Below are 20,249 nucleotides of genomic sequence, written 5' to 3' on the forward strand. Positions count from 1 at the left end.
AAATCCCTCCAGGATCATCGATTCCATCCTTTGCCCCATCCCCACCTTGTCCCCAGCCCAGAGCACTGAGTGCCACTTCCTTGGACACCTCCAGGGATGGGCACTCCAAACCTCCCTGGGCAGCCCCTGCCAAGGCCTGAGCACCCTTTTTGTGTACAAGTTCTTCCTGAAATGGCTGAACTGATGGGGGCTTTATTTCTCTGTGTATTTCTTTGTTTGTTTAGCTATTTACCAGCGTGTTTGAAGGGGTTGCCAGTGAGTGATGCTGCACAGAGGGGGGACCAGGCTCCACTAACCCCGGCTCTGCTCTGTGCCAGTTCTGCTCCTGCCCCGGGGTGGTGCCCACCCCAAAAAAGCACAACCCAAGTGATTATGATGGGAATTGATGGCTGGCAGTCCACGGGAGGCTGGTGCTGGGGGAGCCAGAATGATGGCAATAATCTGGGGCCTTCTGTTCTTCTCTGAGGCACAGAACCACTCGGAGCCCCCCCACTCAGATTTCTGGGCTCACTGGTTCTGCTGAGCATTTTCCTGGCTGTTCCTCAGGCCTGTGGGATTCAGGTTAATAGGGCTGGTGCCTTGTGGGTGCTGGAGGCAAGGGAAGGGCTGCACCTGGAGCTGTCTGGGTGCTGTTAAATTGTTCTGTGTGCAGCGAACCCTCTGGTCACTGGCAGCTTTCCACCTGTCCTCCCTCCCACCTGCTCTGAGGTGCTGCAGGGAGGTGTTGGTGTGATCAGGGATGTTCTGATGGGGATAGAGAGCAGCTCCCCTTGTACCTTGCACTGGGAGCCTCCAGCTCCTCCCAAAGCCAGCAGAACTGTTCTTCTAACCTACGGCAAGAAAGAAAAAATTGGGAAACCCTTTGCTTGGTTATAAGGTCATTTAAAAGCAGGGAAGAAATGTTTTAGAAGAGGGCAAAGTCTTCTCCCTGCTGGAAGCATCGAGTGAATGAATCCCTGATGCTGAGGAAGGCATTTTGTGCTTGTTAGAGGCACTCAGGGACAGACACTTGCATGAGCAGCCACAAATTTCAGATCCCATTGCAGCTTGGGCTGGGATTAGATGGCAATAAAGGGGATCTGTGCAAACTTTGCAATTGAATTATTTTATTCAAATGTTAATGCTTGGTCACTTTGTGCAGGAGCCACATGCTGCCGTGCTCCCACCAGGGAGGAAACGACCCAGTGTGGATCTCAAACAGTTGAGGAACTGTTTTCATTAGGAGCAAAATCCAGTGGGAATGCCTCTAACTCATCTTTTATGAGGCAAGAGCATCTTAATATTCATCAAAGCACTAATTTGCTTAATTGTGAAACAAAAAGATGTGAAGAGAATTAGCAAATAATAGAATATTCCTGGAACATCAACTCCATTTTCAGCCACAGCTCTGCCTTGGGGAGACTCCAGGAGCTGGGGGCTGTTGCCTCTCATTCCTTGCAGGATTTGCCACAGGATTTGCCTTTTGCCCTCGTAGCAGTGCGTGCTTTGGGTCCCAAAATCCCAGCATCCGATGCATATGGATCTTGTCAGCTCCTGTGACCCCAGTGCCCCCACCCTGGCAATGTGATAGTTCAGCAAAGTGCAGCCAAGAATATCTTTTTCCCTGGGTTCTCTATAGAGGAGGCTGATGGTTGGAAAGGGGTCAGCACCAAGAGGAGGAGAGAGGTCCAGTGGCTCCAGAGGGCTGAGGCTGTAAATGGTGGGAGGGGCCCTCAGAAGGACTGAGAATGTACAGCAAAAAAAGGCCTCTGAAGGCTGGAAATTCAGAGCAAACAGAAATTCTGCCACAGGAAAATGGCACCGAGAGCAGCTGCTCCTAGCAGGGATGGGCTGCACGTTAACTTGGGGGGAGGATTGTCCAGAGCTGGGATTTGAATATCTGCTGAGACAGAAACAGGCCAAGGCCTGTGTCAGAGCACGGCTCTCGAGAAACGGCCGGGATTGTGGAACTGAGCTGGGGAAGGGGCTCCCCAAGAGAGCTGGGACAGCTCCTGAGCTCCTTCGGGCTCGGGGACAGCCAGCCCTGGGACGGGATCTCGGTGCAGCACCGGGACTGTGGGGATGCTTCCCGACAAAGGATGGAGCTCCTCGGCACGGAGCCCGCCTCCCTTCTGTGCTAGCAGCAGCCAGGACCAGCTTTGTGCTGAAATGCACCCGGGAAAGGAGCCTCTCCCTGCTCAGAGCTGTGGTTGTAGGCACAGCCCTTCCCCGCTCCCCTGGCTCCTGTCCCAGCCCCGTCTGTGCTTTGCTCCAGTTTTTTCCTCCCTCTTTTTTTGAGCTCTCCCTGAGCCTTTCATGTCTCGCTGCCAACTCCTTCCAAAGCAGAATATTTGACATTTGATTTCACTCCCACAAAGCACAGGAGCAACAGTTGCACAGCCCAATCCGGGGGAGAGAGGAATAAAGAAACTTTGCTTCCAGACACTCGGAGTTCTGGAACCACGCGGTTTAAGGGTGGTTATTAGGAGCTGTGTCAGGTTTCAGATACTCAGAAGGGGAAAAGAGAAGTGGTTCTGACCCTGTTTAAAGCAGGAATTAATTTCTCTGTGTTTCTGGAGCAAACAAAGCCCATTTCTGCCCACAGGCTGAGCAAGGCTCGGGGAGAGCTGGGTGGTGATGGGAGATGGAGATGGATGGCACTGGAAGAGCTTTGTGGGGTTCCAGGGTGGGTCTGGCAGGTGCTGACAGAGTTACTGTCCCCAAAATCCCAATTTTTGGGTCCTGTCCCCAAATTCACCATGAGTTCTGTGGTGGGTCAGTGTCGGGGGGACCAGCACGGCTACAGTTAGGAGACCATGGCTCTTCTCAGCCACTGCCTCATTTTTCACAGACAGGCAAATTCAATTAACAGTTTCTATCAGGAAAAAACCCAAAAACCCCACAAAAAATAAAATATTGAAGTGGAATCGGTCACGTTGCCTCTTTACCGGCCACGGGTGAGATGTGGGCATGCACCCAGGGCTGATCAAACAGCAGGTGAGGGGTTAATGGCAATGCCCTGACAAATGTGGGGCCACCAAGAGCCCCACAATTAAAAATTTCCCATTTTATCAGCGAGTCTGTCACAGAGCCCACCCCAACAACCCCTGCACGTGCAGGAAATCTTCTCTGCTTTCTTCCCTTCAGAGGGAAGGACTGGGGCTCGCAGAAGTGCTGGTGACACTGAGGAGAAGTGGCTCTGTAGTGCAGTTGTGGAGCAGGAATTGTCTGCCTGTCGGGGACACAGTCGGGTTCTTCACTGTGAGAGCTCGGCGCGTTCCAGTTCCACCAGCCCTGTGGGATGAAGGGGATTTGATGGCCCCAAGGCCGCAGGAGCCCCCTCTGCTCCCTGGGGCAGCAGCTCTGCCTTGGCTCCCATCCACCCCCAGCCCTGGCAGGGCTGCTGGGCACACTGCAGCCAGGCCTTATGTAAGCACCAGCAAAAGTGGGGCCAAAGATTTTTGCAGCTCTTGGCAGAAGAACGAGTTTGGCTATTTTTAAGCCGGGAGTGAGAGGAGCTCAGTCAAACCCGGGGCAGGGATTGCCGGCTCCAAAGGATTTCACCACCTAATCAAGGGCTGTAAACGTGGAATTTAAATCAGCAGGATCGAAACGCCCGCAGGAAGCACTCCTTGGAAGGAACATCCTTGTGTTGTGGGGAGGAAAACATCCCAGGAGGGCTCTTTCCATCCCTGCCAGCTCCAAGCCTTGTCCACCCTGGTTTTGAAGTCTCCAGGGACGGGGCAGCCGCAGCTTCTCCTGACCTATCGCCAGACCTGTTGCTTTTCCACCGACTGAATTTCCCCCCTCCCTCTCCACATCCATCACTGTGGCTTTAGGTAAAGAAATTGTCTTTCAGTCTGCTTTTAGGAGCAGTGAAATATTTGCTTTGCAAGTGCCCCTGTGCCAGGAGCTGCAGCTCTCCAGGGATAATTTGTTGTGCATTCCCCTGTCCTGTAACCCCAAGAGGTTTCAGTCTTGTGAAAACTGCTTTGTTTTGGACTGGACTTTCTGGATGCTGATTGAGGGGGAGGCAGACGGGAGCTGCCCGGATGATTTAGGAGAGGTTGGGATTGGAGCGAGGGCTGAGAAAAGCAGGGGAGCCCATCAGTCCTGGAGCAGCAGGGCTGTAAATACTGATGGTGTCCTGAAAAGAACTGAGAAAACACGATAAAAAATGCAGGAGATGTGGATAAAAGGGTCTGGAGTCATCAAGAGGGAAAAAATGAACTGATTAAATTTTTAACTACATTATCTGCTAGTTGAACAGCCAGTTAGCTGGACATAATCTCAGCAGACTTTGAACACTGGCACAGGGCAAAGGGCTTGGCTGAATCCCACCAGAGGTGTCCGAAATCCTGCCTCCCGTGGACTCCTCCACCTGCTCATCCTGTGCCAGCCTTTGCCCACAGGCTGGGACAGAGAGGGAGCTCGGGATGGGGAGAGGATCCTGGAGGAAGGGCTGTGCCCTGTGGGGTGTTGCACAGCTCCTCTTCCACGCCACCTGCTCCTCCTCCACCCTGCCCAAGTTCCTGGCTTGACGCTGACTTTTTCCACTTCCCTCCCCGCAGCCAATTAAGAAATTCTGCTAAAAACTTGCCTGAGATCATTAACAATGCCTCTCTGACAAGGAGGATGTGTTAATTAACATCAATTGACCAAGAAGCCCAGGCAGGTGGGACAGCCTGCTGCCTCTGCGGTGCCCTGCTGCCAGCACATTTGTCAGGCCTGCAGAGCTCTGGCCCTGCTGGGGCTCTCGTGCTGGTGGCCAGACTGGTTCCAGTGCCTCCCCACAGCCCCCAGCTGGCCGGGATGTCTGTCCAGACACAAAACAAATGTGGGCAGCTCAGGGCAGAAGCCGTTGAGGTGAGGAATCCTTGAAGAAGAAACTTTCCGGGAAGAAGTGGTGGAAAGCGCTGCAGTGTGAGCTCGGGGTCGGTGGGTTTGTTTTTCCTGGATGAGTTCTATTTCAGACATTGCTCGTGTGGTTGTTCCTTTCAAGTGCTGCCTGCCTTTGCCTGCAGTTTGTTTGTTTTGCTTCGGGTTTTCTTTGTATTAGGGCTGTTTCTTCCCCTGCCAGTCACAGCCACAGGGTTCCCATGTGTTTGCTTCGGCACTTGCTTCCCTTTCCAATTCCTCCTCTTCCACAGACCCATTGTTCCATTCTCAGGCGAGCCACCACAGTCCTGAAGTATTTCTAGAATTTCCCTTACGTGCGGGTTCCCAGGCACAAAGCCTCAGCTCCCCAGTGCTGCGGGGCTTCTAAAGGGACCTGTGGCATCCTCAGGAGCTGGGGCAGGTCTGGTGTCCCTCCAGATTTGATGCCACCACCCCTGCTCCATCCTGAAAGAAGCTGAGTTCATGGAATCCCAGAACTTTTGGGGTTGAAAAGAACCTTAAAGATCATTTTGTTCCAAGCCCTGCCATGGGCAAGGACACTTTCCACTGTCCCAGGTTGTCCAGAGCCTCGTCCAGCTCCGTGGGTGATGCTGATGGGTTTGAGCTGGGTGTGGAATGCTGCAGAGCCCTGGCTTTGCTGCAGGATCTCCTGTCTGGATGGACAGACAGACCCAGGTGTCCTTCCTTAACAGCAGCAATGACAGACAGAGCTGTATTCCCAGCAGGGAAAATGGCTTGAAGGAGGGATCTGAAATGTCACACTTGGTGCTCAGCTCTGAAACTTAAAAACAAGTTTGGATTCCTCTTCCTCTTTAAACTTCCCCTCTTCCCCCATTCTCGTGGCCCTGGAATGGTTTGTCTTTCCAGCAGATGAGGTTGGTGGGTACTGAGCCAGCGAGGCCGGGAATTGCTCACGCTGGGCGCCAACAGAAAGGAAACATAACTCACAATATGCTGAGGGGAGCTCTGAAATTGCACAAATTATTCTATTTTATACTTTAATTAGTTTGAATTAGCAATGGGAATAGATGCATAAAATGATCCAGTGAAGGGTGAAATGGAAAAAGGGCTGTGGTGTGGAGTACCACTTTATTATTGTGGGGTTTGTGCAGACAACGTGCAGGAGCTCGTCCTGCTGGATCTTTTTCCTGTGAGGACTGCCTCATCCCTGCAGGAGTTTGCCTCATCCCTGCAGGAGTTTGCCTCATCCCTGGCAGTGTCCAGGGCCGGGCTGGACATTGGGGCTTGGAGCAGCCTGGGACAGTGGGAGGTGTCCCTGCCCATGGCAGGGGTAGAACAGGATGGGGTTTAAGATCCCTTCCAACGCAAACCATTCCTGGGTCTGTGACTCTGCCAGGAAGGGCAGCAAGTTCAGGCTCTCTCCTGCAGTGCTTGCCTTGGGCCAGGCTTTGCCTGATCTCCTCAAAAGCCTGGGACAATGTGGCGCTTTTCTGGTGGCTGTGTGGGCTGGGGAGCAGCTGAGAGCCCCCCCAGCAGTGCCCTCTCCAGTCTCCCAACTCCTGCTTGGACTGAATCTGAGGCTTGAAGGGGCAGAAGGATTTAAGAGAGTTCAAATTCATCCTGGCTCTTAAACCCTGAGCATCTTTTTCTGCTTTTCCCTCCAAGGTTCTGAAAAATTCCCCCGGATGAGGTGGAACTTGATTCAGGCTCCTGCAGGTTCCAGATAGGTTGAAGATGATGGATGTGCCCCAGGGAAAGTGGCTGGAATGGTTTTGCAAGCTGGGTCTAAATATAAAAGTTAAAGCTGGTTGTAAAGCAGAAAAAACCCAACTTTTTGTGACGTTTGCTCTTGCTCTCCCTCCTCCTCCTCCCCTGGAAATGTATTTCCTGTTATAAGTTTGCTGTGGCAAGAAACGTTGAGATTTTCTGGAGCGTGGGTCTGGTACAGGGATTTGCCTGGGATCCCAAATGGAAATCCTGGGCACCGAACCTGGTGCAGATCCTGCCTTTCTCAACAAGAAATCCCTCCATCCCCGAGGTCCCTCCAGCCCCATCCCTGTGCTGTTCCCAGGAGCCTCTTGATGACTGTGGCATTTCTGGCTGGTGCTGGTGAGGGGAAGGAGCTCCATCAGTAACCCTGTATTTATTTGAGCAGCGAGCAGGAATGTGCCTGGCAGACTAAACACTCCCTGCTCCCCCTGCACCAGGGGCTGCCCCTGCCCTGCCAGGGCCTGGCCCAGCCAACAGTTCTGGGGGCCAGGCAGAGAGGGGGAGCAGCAATTGTGGCCAGGAGCTCTCTGTGTGGGTGTTAAAGAAATTATTTTCGTTGTAATCAAGCTTGGGATGTGCTGCTCCCACGGGGGGATTGTTGTTTTCCCTCTTTATTTTCCCTCTGCCTTTTCCACCAGTTTCTCTGCTCCAAACCCCACCAGGCTGTGAACATTTTGCTCTCCACTCCCAGATTTCACCCTCCCCAAAGCCCTACGAGATGGAGCAGCAGTATCACTTTTTAGATCAGGATTGAAGCTCTGTGACCTATCCTAAGTCAGGAAATCTGGGAGACCTCCCAAATTTTTAGTCCCACATTCCATTCTTCACTTTGCTGCTGTCCAGGTCGATGCTCCAACGAGGAGGGTGTGGGAAGAGAAGGCAGTGGATGTGGTTTGCTGTGCCAAATAATTTATAAAGACCCCATCGATTTGGGCATCACCTTCCCAACTGCAGCTGGGAGTGAACCTTTAAAATGGATAAATGTTCGTGAAAAGTTGATTCCGGCGCACAAAACCCCCTTGGAAGCTGCAGCAAATGCCCCAGTGCCTGTCCCCGAGGGGGATGCTCCTGGCAGGGCACACAGGTGTGCTGGGCACCACGGCTGCATCCTGGGGAGCTGTGGGAGCGCCTTCCCTCCCCACAGAGCAGCTGGAAGTGGCCGTAGCCGGCGGCATTTTCCAGGCTTGGCTGAGCAATGGGCTGATCCTTCGTGGCAGCCCTGGAGGTGCAGAGGAGCTTTCGTGTGAGCTGTTGCTGCCAAGCTACACCTGTGAATATTTATAGATCCTGGGCTCATCTTCTCTCCACCCTGGGAACTTCCTCTCTTTCCTCCAAGCCTCCTTGAACTCTGGGAGAGCCAAACTTCTGGGTTTGATGGCAAAAAGCAAAGCTCGAGGGGGGTTTTGCTGTTGCTGCCTTGGAGCCCCAGTTCCACAGAACATCCCCGGGCTCTGTCCTTCCCAAGTACAAACAGAACAGCATCCCTGATTCCAGCTGCAGACAAAGCAGGGCAGAGAATTTGGGGCTTAAAACTGTGCTGAAGGCTCAACCAGCAGGGTCGTGCTGCGTCTGTAAAGGGAAAGAGGGGCAGGAGCACTCCATGACCCACTCGTGCTGCCAGGGCTGCTCACCGTCCTTTGTTAGGGAGAAATGGGAAGTGCTGGGTGTTTTCTCCTCTCAGGAGGCAGGAAAAGGCTGTGTTTGGGAGGATGGGTATCCCTGCAGTTGCTGTCTGCAGCCCAGAGGCTGCTCAGTTGCAGAGGAGTTGGCACAGGCGTTCTGGAGCGTGCTGGAAGCTGGCACGGGAAGGCTGCTTTATCTGGCCTTCAGATGGAGCAAAATATTGCTCCAAATGGGCATTGCTGAGGTCAGGGCGGCCATGGAGGGCACAGAGGAGGAGGAGGAAGGTTTTCAGGGAGCAGTTTCTTGCATTGCACAAAGTCTGGATGGGTTTGGGGGTATTTTAAGCCACGAGCACTCTGCTGAAGTTGTGCCACCAGCAGCAGTGACACATTGCCTCCTCCCTTCCCTGGCTCCACTTCAGAGCGTGTCTCTCCAGTTTCTCTTGCAGCACATATTTATCTGCTCCGTGCCCTTCTGGCTGTTTGATTTGTACTCGTGTTCCCTTTCCAACAGAGGCTGAGCAGAGCGCGGGGGGAGCGGGAGCCACACGGGCAGGGCACACGTGGGGCTGCAGGACCTGCAGGAGGCCAGACTGGCTTGTCAGGGTGTCAGAGATGCTTTCCATTAATTGAATTCAAAGACCCTCTCGGAATCCCGTTCCAGCAGTGGAGAATAGGGAGATTTGAGTAGAGAGGGGGACAAAAAGGAGCCCCGGGCACTGAGGGTCTCTCAGCTGCTGAGGGGGGTGGAGGTGGAATGCGATGAGCTTTAAGGTCCTTTCCAACCCAGACCATTCCAGGATTCTCGGGTTCTAAGACTCTCAGAGGCAGGGACATGCCTTTCGCTTCGTTTGTGACACCCTTAACGATCCTGGGCGGAGCCGTGGCCTCCGGAGCCACATCGGAACCCAAACGGCCAAAATCCCGGGACATTTAGGGCAGGATTTGGTCAGGGATCGCTGCCTGCCTGCCTGGTTCTTTGGGCACTCTCTGGAGCTGGGGCAGCCCCTGGCAGGCACAGCCGAGGGAGCGCTGGGGAGCAATTCCCACCCGATCTGCTGGAATGGGGACAGCACTCAGCACTGGGGACCAGGAACGAGGCTTCCTTTGCCTCCTGACAAGCTGCAGTTTTGGCTTTTCCCCATCCGTTTAAGAGACTCACAACTGTCAGTGCCCTGGGTGCTATTAACACCTCACTAAGAACACGATTTTAAATATTTTAAATTTTATTTTCTTTGTGGAGGAACCAGGGGAAGGATGGGGTTTCACAAATAACTCCTCCCTGTGTGGCTGGGCCTCGGTGTGAGCGAGAAGACAGCGCTGCCCACAAAAACAATTTGCTCAAAATCCCTCCAAAAAGAGCTGACCGCACTTTTATTTGGAGAAGCTGTGCCAGAAACAGCATTCCCGTGCCGGCAGAGTGCAAGCTCCAGTTAGACAAAAACAAGCTGGATTTTTCCATTTTAGGTCTTTGCATGGTCCAGGCTGGTGGCCTGGGATCCCGCTCGTCCCTGGCACCTCGTCCAAGCGGGATGCTGGAGGAAATGTTGGATTTGTAGGAGAAATATCCCTGTGAGGCAGCAGCAGGGGATTGGGGGCTGGGTTTAGGCTTTGTTGGGGTGATGCAGGGGAGGCAGCGATCCAGAGCAGCTGGATCTCATCCATAAAGGACCTTGAGCCTTCAGGGTGAATAAGGGGATCAGAGAATCACAGAATACCCTGAGCTGGAAGGCACCCACAAAGACCACTGGGTCCTGGCCCTGCACAGGACACCCCAAAATCCCACTCTGTGCCTGACAGTGTTGTCCAAACACTGAGTTTTGGGTCATTTTAGGAGTATTTTAAGCCATGAGCAGGATTCTGAAGCTGTAGCACCAGAAGCAATGGCTCATTGTCCCCTGGCCTCCCTGGCTCCACTTCAGAGGGTGCTGCTGGAGGTGTCCAGGCAGGGGGTGGCTGGTTTGGGGCTCTCCCTGTCCTCACAGGGGTGCAGGGGAACCACTGGATCAGAGGCAGCCCCCAAAGCAGCTCCCGGGTCCCTTCCCGTGGTGTCCGTGGGGACGGGGAGCGTTCTGCTCATCCAGCAGGACTCCCCAGTGCCAGGAGCGGGGACGGTGGCACTGGGATCCCAGCTGGCAATCACCCATCCCTCCCTGAGGCCCTGGCTGTGCTCCCCACATCCATGAATTCTCCTGCCGTGGGTCAGTTCCAGTCAGAGCCTCAGTGCCACGGGAGGGGCAGGGTTTGATCTCTGTGGAATCACCCCGATGGCAGCGGTGTCACAGCGCTGAAGGATGGGTGACAACAGGGACAGGAGGCTCCTCCGGAGCTCCCCGTTGTTATTGTCTTTGGGTGCAGAGCAAAAATGTGTAGGCTTCAGGCTAGATTGTGTAAATCTCGTTAGAAAGCCATTCCCAGCTAATGAAACCCTGGGAGAGAGGGATTTGGCTTCCCAGCCCTCAGCCTTGCAGCAAAGGCTGGAATAAATCCATCTCCAGTGGTGTGTGGGCTGCTCTGCCCTCTCCCCCAGCACGGGGGTGTTTTACTGGGGGAGCAGCCCCAGGTCAGCATTTGGTGCATCTGCACCTGAATAATTTCAGGTGATAACTATCTTCTCTTCAAAAAAGAAAAAAACCACCCAGAAACAAAACAACAACTGCCGCACGAAGAAACATCACCCGGCCTTTAAGGCTCGTGCAGGAATGGAGAACAGCCTCGTGAATAATTCGGCCTCCCCCTGCAGCTCGCTGGGCACTGGGTATTAATTCCAGGGGCCAGAGCTGTTAAGCAAAGCTGTTGAAAGGAGGGATGTGAGATAAATTCACCTCATCTTGGGTTGTTTGTGTAGGCTGGGGCTGTGCCTGCCACAGCCATGGATCCCACCCGGGGTCATGTTTGTTTGGCTGCGCCTTTATTGCTCTAAGTGTGAATTTAGCAGCTCCTACCGGGTGAAATACGATTGTCTTTGTGCTCCGTGGCCAGGCTGGGCTTTGCTGAAGTTCTGAGCGCAGCTGCTGCAATGTTTTGGTTTATTAACACAGATACAAGGCAGAGACACAGCCCTGGGCTTCAGCTGCAGGATTTGTGCCCAGATTTGTCCCTTCCCTGCAGATTTGGGGTGATTTGGACACCCAGGGCTGGCTGCCATCCCCATCCCTGGAGAGATCCGTGATCCCTCGTGTCCCAGCCCATCCTTGTGCTGGGCCTTCCCTTCCCTGCAGGCACCGAGGCAGGAATTGCTCTGTTCTCTGCTTTTTCTTGATTTATCTGTTTTTCCCTCACCTGTCTTGCCTTTGTCACCCATATACATCTATCTATCCATGTATCCATCTCCCTATGTACTTATCCAACAACTGACATGCAAATCCCGCAGTGCAGAGGTGTCCAGGCCCATCTGGGACAGCACAGGCTGCTGGAAATATTTCCATTGTTTTGCATTCCCTTTCCCCCTGCCTGTCCCAAAGAACACAGGGGTATCCTGGGCGTGTAATGAAGCCCCTGAAGGGTTGAACAGTTATTTCTTTTCCGCCTCTAACTAATCTTTTTTAATGCTTGACAGGCTCATGTTCTGTAATTGAATGCATTTTTATTTAGAAAATAACATTTAGTGCCACTTTGGATTTCCAATTATTCTTCAATTGGACTTTGAGGGCCTAATGTCTTTGTCACTTGGATGTGTGCAGGAGATGGCAACATCAGAGCAGACAAGAGCAAATTATTTCCACTACTGATTACTAGGCTTGGGAGGAAAATATGCAGGGACAAATTTAGTCTCAGCATAAATGTATGAAAATGAGTTAAAGCACTGCTCCAGCAGCAGCTCTGTGCCGTGGCTCGGTGCGGATGGGAAGCACCTGCCTGGCTCATCCTGCAGCTTCCTGCAACAACCAGGGAATCTTCGGGAGGAGGGGAAGGGAGAGGCTCGGTGACAGTGGAAAGGCCTCCAAGGAATGGGAGCTGCAGAATCCACCTGGATCTGTCTGTGGTGCTCAGGATGGGCTTTGAGGGCCTTGGTGGCACCTCTCATGCAGGAGGAAAAGCCTCCCTGGTAAATCCATTGTGAACCCACAAATAACTCCTCACCAAAGGAGGAGCTGCCTTCTCCCACCTCGTGGGTGTCCTTCATGCTCAGAGAGGACGCAGAGCTTTGATCTGGAGCTGTGTCAGGGCAGGTTTAGGTTGCAGATCAGGAAAGGTTCTTCCCCGAGAGGGTGCTGGGCACTGCCCAGGCTCCCCAGGGAATGAGCACAGCTCCAAGGCTGCCAGAGCTCCAGGAGCCTTTGGACAGCACTGCCAGGGATTTTTCCATTGCTTGCAGTGCCCAGTGGAATTCCACAGCCTGGGAATCGAGAGAGAGTAGCAGGATGTTCCTGTTGGTCTAAATCTGCTGTTGTAGTCTAAACCATTCCTTCAGGGCTCCTCATTAGCCTTGAGACAAATCTGGCACCTTATCACAGGGTGAGATGCCCAAGGACACCATGGGCAGGGCCAGCCCAGCTCTGTCTTCCCTATGGGAAAAGCAAAATGCCTTGTCAGAGCAGTAAATTGGGAGAATCCAAAGTATTTTCCAGTCTCCAACGCAAACAATGAGTTAAACTTCAGCCCAAACTGATTTGGTTCGTGTGGGAAGGGGAGGGCCTGCCGTGCTGGGAGCAAACACAGCGCCTTAGAACGATCAAACCTTCTGTTCTGACAGCTCTCTGTGCTCCCAGGGTTTGATGTGGCCCTGGAGCTCGGCCGTGTTATCTCCTGCGATGTTTTTCTTGGTCCTCACTGACGTGTCCATGTGTGGTAACAGCCCCATGTCCTACACCCGCCACGGGACGCTGGGCTCCTTCTGTGGGGACAAGGGCTTGGAGCTCATTTTCCTCCAGAACTCGAGAGTTTGGGATACGCTTAGGAGGGCTCATTCCTCACACTGGTGGTCAGGTTCCTAAATTATTTTTGACAGCCGCATGTAATGATATACAAATGGGAAAGTGATGGAGTAGCAGAAAATTGACTGGCAAGGACAGCGTGATGGAGTTAGAGAGCAATCCCTGCTAAAAAGCCGTGGAGACTGCGGCGCGTTCCTGGAGCAAACACGGAGCAGGGCCCTCGCCAGGCTGTGGAAGCAGCAATGATACCACTCTGTGACCTTTAAAGCTACTCAGGGCATTCAAGTGCTTTGGATTTTCAAGGCTCTATAAAATTGCACAAACGGGCTGTGCCTGGGACATTTCTCCCAGGTTTCCGCAGTGTTTGAACAATTTGAAGAGCCCTGAATGGTTCAGAAATGGGGAATTGAGGCTTGCTCGTGTTCCTGCCCTGAGTGCAGCAGACCTCTGTGGCTACAGAGAAGATCTGAGCAGGGTCTGGGATGGCTGTGTTGAATCTGCCCCAGAGCTCACCTGGAAAGGCGGCATTCCATGGGATGTGGGCGTCTGAGGGATGAACCTTGCAGCTCTGCCAGCCAGGATTCATAGAATCCTAGAACATAAAAAGGACCCACAGGTTCATCCAGTCCAAATCCTGCATGGGACACCCCAAAATCCCACCCTGTGCCTGAGAGCATTGTCCAAACACTCCTGGAGCTCTGGTAGCCTTGGGGCCGTGTCCGTTCCCTGGGGAGCCCGGGCAGTGCCCCAGCACTGGTCACCCAGCCTGGGATGTGGGATGCTGTGCTGGAAAAGCAGGCAGAGTGAGATGGGCACAGAAGGAGCCAGAGGGGCTGGATGCCCTCGTTTGGTGCCCAGCCCCTCTCTGGGCAGAGCTGCTGCTGAATAATCCTGTCAGTCACACGAGAGGTGCGGGCAGAGCCGGGGTTGGGCCATTGAAACAATGCCTTCGTGTGCCAAGAAAACAAACAGAAAGGGCCAGTCAAAGCTTTTCAGTGTCATTGACACCCTCGGACGTGCCAGAGCCGGGAACAAAGCCGGCATTGAGGCGCAGCACAGCCTGGGAGGCTGCTGGGAGCAGGCAGATGCGGGGCTGTGCCCACCCTGCTGCGCCGCAGCCACTCGGACACGTGGGGCCCTCGCAAGGTGGGTGGCAGGACACGGCCTGGGCTTCCTCCTCAGCGAGGAGGGCGAACAAAATGTGGCCTCGTGTCCCCGTGTGTGCCAGGGGTGGGAGGTGGCCGGGAACTCGGGGGGGTCTGTAGGGACAGCGGCGGGGAGAAGGCACAATGCCAAGGCGACTCCAGCTCTGCCTCCGAGGTGCCAGGAGAGGGGTGGCTTTAGGACACTGGCCCTGACACAGAGTGCTGCCAGCGATTTTGGGCACACCTGGCCTCTGTGCCCTCCGAAAGTGCCCAGCAGAGACCTTCAGCCCATCAGGCTCTGGGGAAGAGCAGCCTGGGGACGGACACGGGGCACCGCTCCGGCCACTGCCGCCCCTGTGCTGTGCCCCACTGCACCGCCCTCCCCAGCACTGCTCCCTCGCCCACAAACCGAGGATAATGTTTCCTCTGCTGCTGGCAGCAGCTGTGCTCTTTTGTGTTGTGTGTGCACACGGTGCCCATTCCAGCAGGGCTGCAGCTCCTCTTTAATCTCCGGGCACGCCAGAGACGCGAGGAACGCGCTGCCAGCCCGGGACACCGGTGTTGGGGACCGCCAGGTGTGAGCCAGGTCACTGCCTTTGGCTGCTTTGCTCCAGCAGAGGAAAGCAAGGGTTAATCTCAGGGCCCCAGTGGAGAGAGGGAAATAACCCAGGGAGCCTGGGGTCCCTCGCTGTGCTCCATCTGCCTCCCGTGCATGTGCTGCTCATTTTTCATACTGAACACAGCTGCCGCCAGCAGCTCTGTCCTACCCTGGCTCCTGCCAGTTTTATGAGCAAAGAATAAAGAGGGGGAGCACATAAAGCACCGAGGTTCATTTGCCGGTTGTCAGGCTGCCGGGGCAGCAGGGACCGAGCCATCGCAGCACCTTTTCATTGGCAGCGTTCTTTATTCATCCCCCCAAGCTGCTCTCCTTTTTGGAGGAAGGGACCTGCTGCTGCTCATGCTTTTATCAAGGCTTTGGCCCTGCTTAGCTGGGTGGGATGGAAGGAGCTGCCTTTCCTGGGATCTCTCCTGGGGTGAAGGCATTGCTGTGCCGAGGTCGATGCCATCAGCCTGTGCTGTGAGCACTGGGGTCTGGCAGAGCCCGCAGGCTGCCCCTCTTCCTTCAGCTGGGTAATTAGGAGCTCTCAGAGAGGGGGAAGAGAGGTCACACATGGACTGGGCCTATTAACCCCGTCCCTTGCCAGCCACCCTGCGGAGAAATGCCCTCGGAGCAGCTGCTCCAGCACGGGCTCCCAGCAGGACGGCGGCTGAGGTGAGGGAAGATCCCCTTCCAGCCCTGCTCCCCCACGCACAGGTGGGGATTCGCCCCCAGTGGGAGTTTAGCAGCTGAAAAACATCGTGCCAGGGACCAGGTTTGGTCCAAAAGGGATGGTTTCATGTCTTTCACATGGCAGAAGGAGCCACCCTGGTAGGGCACCCTGTGCCCTGCTCCCTGCCAGAGGCAGAAGACAGAGCAGGTCATGGATCCACCAGCTCTTCTCCTGGTTTTTGGCATTCCCAAGTTGTCCTTAACCAACTGATCCCTGCAAGTCTCTTAGATGCCATCCACTTTCAGCCTCCTGGGGCAATGATTCCCCCTTGTTCCCAGCCTCACTGGGAGCTGAGGGCTACCAATTCCCACAGAAGTTGGTTAATTTTGTCCTCTCCAATCCCTTCCAAGCCCAGAGCTTTTCCTGGAGCTGATCTGTAGGTAGGCTCAGCAGCAGTCTGCAGGATCCCCCTCGCAGTCTGTTGGGTCTGTTGCTGTACTGACGCCAGTGATATTTATGGAAATATATGCAGAAGTTCCTCCGGCTCTGATGGAGCAGAAATAGTTTCATGGCATTATTTGCCCAAAATGCCACCGTTCTGAGTGCTGAACCCGGACAGTGAGAAGCTGATGTCAAAGCAACTGTTTACAGCAGGAGCTGATGTGGCTTCCAGGGACAAGTGACTTGGCGTTGCAGCCCTGGGAGCATTAATGCAGCAATGCTGAAGTTTGTGTGGAAGCTCTGAGCTCTGAGCCTCCCGTCAGAGCAGCGCCACAGCCCCAGAGCTGCTCTGTGATTCCGCATCTCCCGTGCAGCAAAACAGCAGCCCAAGGAGAAGCAGGTAAAGATCAAAGCGAAACCCTTTGCCCGACCTTCTCTGGCTACAAAACCCGTCCCAGCTTTTATTTCCCGTAATGGGAGGCCCTTGGTTGGTGCTCCCACTTTCCCAGGGGCACTTCCAAGCCGCAGGCAGCGCTGTTTGCTCTGCGGTGCGGGAGGGAGAAGCAGGGGGCGTTTAAAGTGCTCACTTGTGGTGGCACCGCAAATGAAGTCATGTCCCGAGGGACGGGGATGTTGTGGGGAAGGTCTGATGGGTGAAAACCGCCGTGTTGTGACTCGTGACCCAGCGAAACCCCTAATTGTGTGTTTAAAGCAAACCCCAGGCTGGAGCTGTTTCCTTTGCCTCCGTCTTGGCGCGCTGCCTTTGGCTGTGGGGGGCTCGGATCACTCATCCTGTGGTTAGGGCTGGTCAGGAGTCACCCCCGTTGTTAGGAAAGGAATGTTAAAGGGCTGTTGTGTAAACCAACCGCTGTCTGAACAGGCTTTGTTTTCAGTGCAAATCCGCTGCAGGGAATGATTTAACCTTCATCTATTCTTTTTTTTTTTTTTTCATTAAATAAGATTTATACAGGTATGGTATTGGAAAGGTCATCCATCCCCCGAGCTGTGGGACGAGCTCTGTGCATTCCTCCCTCTTCGCTTGGCTGTTTTACCCGTGGTTTCAGGCTGGGAATGCACCAAGCCTGGGTTTGTTGCCTTCCTGGGAAATGGATTTATCCCTGCCTGGCACACGGGGCCCCCTCAGCCCTCCTGCCCCCATTCCCACACTCGATGAATTCTCCAGCCAGAGTCACCAGGAGCTGCTGTGTGGCCTTTCCCAAAGGGATCGCATCCCAGCTGGGGGAAAGCGGGGGGTAATTCCCCTCCTCTCCCTCAGGAAATACGGGATGCTGGATCTGCAGCACGGACCTGGGCTTTAAGCTCAGGATCTCTGGATGCTTCGCTGTTCCACACTCCGGCTGCCCCTGGATCCCTGAAATGAGCTATTTTATGTCTTTCTTGTTTACTGATATGTGCTGAGGCTGACTGAGGGTTTTTTTTGCAGTTATTTAAGATCCTGTAGCAGCAAAACCTCGGTGGTTGGGCAGTGCAGCCCGGGTGTGCTCCCAGCGCTCTGTTTATCCCGTCGGCTCTGAGCATCCCCAGCCTTGGAGGACACTCCAGCCAGGCACGGAGCTTCACAGGCCGAGGCAGCAGAGCTGGGAAGGAGCTTTTGCAGCTTTTCTAGCAGCAACCTGTTCTCCAGGGCTTTTCTGAACCCTGAGAACAGATGGCTGGGCTGGAGGCTGAGATGCAAGGACAAGGGACTCGTGTTGACATTACCTTTACCGGAGTGCCTTTCATCATTAGCATGTAAATGCCACCAAACACCCAGGAATTATCCATCTATGATCTCTTCATTAGAAGAGGCCTCTGATCAGGTTAATCTCACTTTCCCAGCGTGGAAAGGAGGATGCTGAGCAGCTGTACCCACCAGCAAGGGGAAACGGAGTGAATTTCTGAGAGGGAAGGATGCTGCGAGCATCGGGTTTGAAGTGGCTCGTCAGTGATTGCTTTGGCTCTTGCACCGCGCTGCCAGGGCTGAAACAGCAGCGCTGATGGTGGTGATTGAGCCTGATGGGCCTTGAGCTCTGGGGCAGGTGGCCTGGAACACCTTGGGTGGGTGCTGAGCAGCCCAACTCTCCTGCGGGCAGGAGGGAAGTGGGGGAAGCTTCCAGCCCCGTGCGTTTTCCATCCTCTCAGTGATCTCCTCTCCCTCTTGAGAAGCAGAAGCCAAAGCAAGCATGGGGGAGGGTGGAGGAAATGTGTTTTAACAGTAAATACGGCCTTGTAATTTATCAATGCAGAGTAATTGAAGTAATTTCATGTCGGTTTTAAATGCAGCGCCCAGGGATCTAATCTATCTGTCTAATATTAATGGGGAATATTTGCTTGCCTCATTCATTCATTACTGTTTTCATTAAGACTCTAGTCCCATTTAGGAGTCTGTTTGTCATTTTAAACTCTTCTGTTTTATCTTAGCCTGCCACAATCCTTTTTAACAACTTAAGTGAATTCGTGAGTTGCAGGCTGGCAGCTTGGGGGAAGGGGCTCTGCTGTCTGGCGTGTGCTTTTCCTGGGGAGACAGGAGAAACAGACGGCTGGAGGCACCCGCAGGCAGCAGGCTCTGAGCTTCCCTGGGATCCACACCCCGGAGACTCAGGGCTTTCAGAAGGAGCTGGGTGTCTGCGCTGCCCAGCATGGAGATCCCTGCTTGGACTCAGCTGCAGGGACCCCGGCTTTGGAGGCTCCATCATTTCCAAGCCAGCCCAGGCAGGTGCTCGGAGCAGGGATGTTGCTGATGAGTGCTCAGGGTGTTCCCAGCTGGGTGCTCTCGTTCCTCCCAAGGTGTGTCCCCCCTCTAAGGCATCCCCACCTTCAGGATATCACAGAACCTCAGAAGGTCTGGCTTGAAAGGGACATTAAAGCTCATCCAGTGCCACCCCTGCCATGGCAGGGACACCTCCCACTGTCCCAGGCTGCTCCAAGCCCCGTCCAGCCTGGCCTTGGGCACTGCCAGGGATCCAGGGGCAGCCACAGCTGCTCTGGGCACCCTGTGCCAGGGCCTGCCCACCCTCACAGGGTGGAATCTCTTCCCACTGCCCTATGCCAGGGGCTCTGTCCCTGTCCCCACACTCCTCCTGGATGAGTCCCCACACCCCGGAGCTGGGAGGAGCCCAGGGAGCTCTGCTGGGGTGCCCACGGAGCATCACCTGCAGTGCTGGGTGGGCAGCAGGGCTGGGCATCCCTGAGCTGGAGGCATCCAAGCCTAATTAGAGTCCTGGGAAACAGGAGCATTGTGCTGCTAATGACTCTCTGGCAAAATGTTCCAGCTAAAACAGTAATTTCAATAAGCACAGCCCAATTGTGAGTGTTGAACACCTAATTACATTGGTTACTGCTCCAAAATTATTCCGAATTCTATTTGTGCCGTTTTCTCACCGAACAGAGAGGGGAAGAAGTGCACACTTTATAATCTTTCACCTTAATTAATTTTCTGAGCTTCTGTTAAAACTTTTAAATGACTGCAGGGAGCACATCAGGAGTTCCGTGGCAGCCAGGCAAAGCACGGAACGCAGAGGCCGTGAACTGATGTGAGATGAAAGTTTGCTGTGTTGGATTGATCCCCACCTGAGCCCACAAATTTTGGAAGGCTGCCCCCCTTTTATCCTGATTAATTAGTTCCCCCGAGGTCTGGGCTAATCAGGCTGCAAAGGGCAATGCTCATCAGCGGGGTGGCCTCGCCCAGCGGTGTCAGAAGATGGTGCCAACACGTCAGGAAGCCACTGGTGATGGCAGCAGTGATGTCCCCTGGCAGGAGCACTTGGATGTGCCCCTGGCTGCTCCAGACACATCACCCTGGAATCCAGAGCGAGCCCAGAGGGGAATCCCACAGGAGCAGGGCGGCTGTGTCACCCTGGCTGGGGAGGAGCAGGGGAGCTCCTGCCTGGATCAGGATCCTGATTTCCAGGAACTCACTTGACCCTTTCCGTTCAGTCAAGAACAGAATTGCAGCTCCCCTGAGGTGTGGTGGTTTTCCAGGGATCCAGGGATGTGGATCCATCACAGCCTAACCCTGTCCCTGTGGGGGCGACCTTCAGCATCCCACTCCTCGTTATTGGCACGTGTACACCCTCACCACTCCCTTTTCTTGTCAGGGAGAGGTTCTCTGGGTCAGTTCTGCAAGACACACAGTGGTTTAGTGTCCCAACAGAGGAGAATCTGCTGAGGGTCCTGTCCTCCCCAGCTGCCATCCCTGTGTGGGGACACCAGGCTGTCACCAGCACCCTGGGGCAGGAGCAGCTCGGAGGAGCCAGCCAGGAATGAATGTGAGGCTGCACCTCA

General features: G+C 54.2%; 1 protein-coding gene across 4 annotated transcripts in view; it reads left to right on the plus strand.

The window, feature by feature from the left end:
- Positions 1-20,249, plus strand: part of PLXNA2 (plexin A2) — a 145,326-nt gene that overhangs the window by 59,148 nt on the left and 65,929 nt on the right. The window lies entirely within an intron of this gene.

This window comes from Corvus cornix, chromosome 26 (genome assembly GCF_000738735.6).
Source record: "Corvus cornix cornix isolate S_Up_H32 chromosome 26, ASM73873v5, whole genome shotgun sequence".
In the NCBI taxonomy this organism is placed as follows: domain Eukaryota; kingdom Metazoa; phylum Chordata; class Aves; order Passeriformes; family Corvidae; genus Corvus; species Corvus cornix.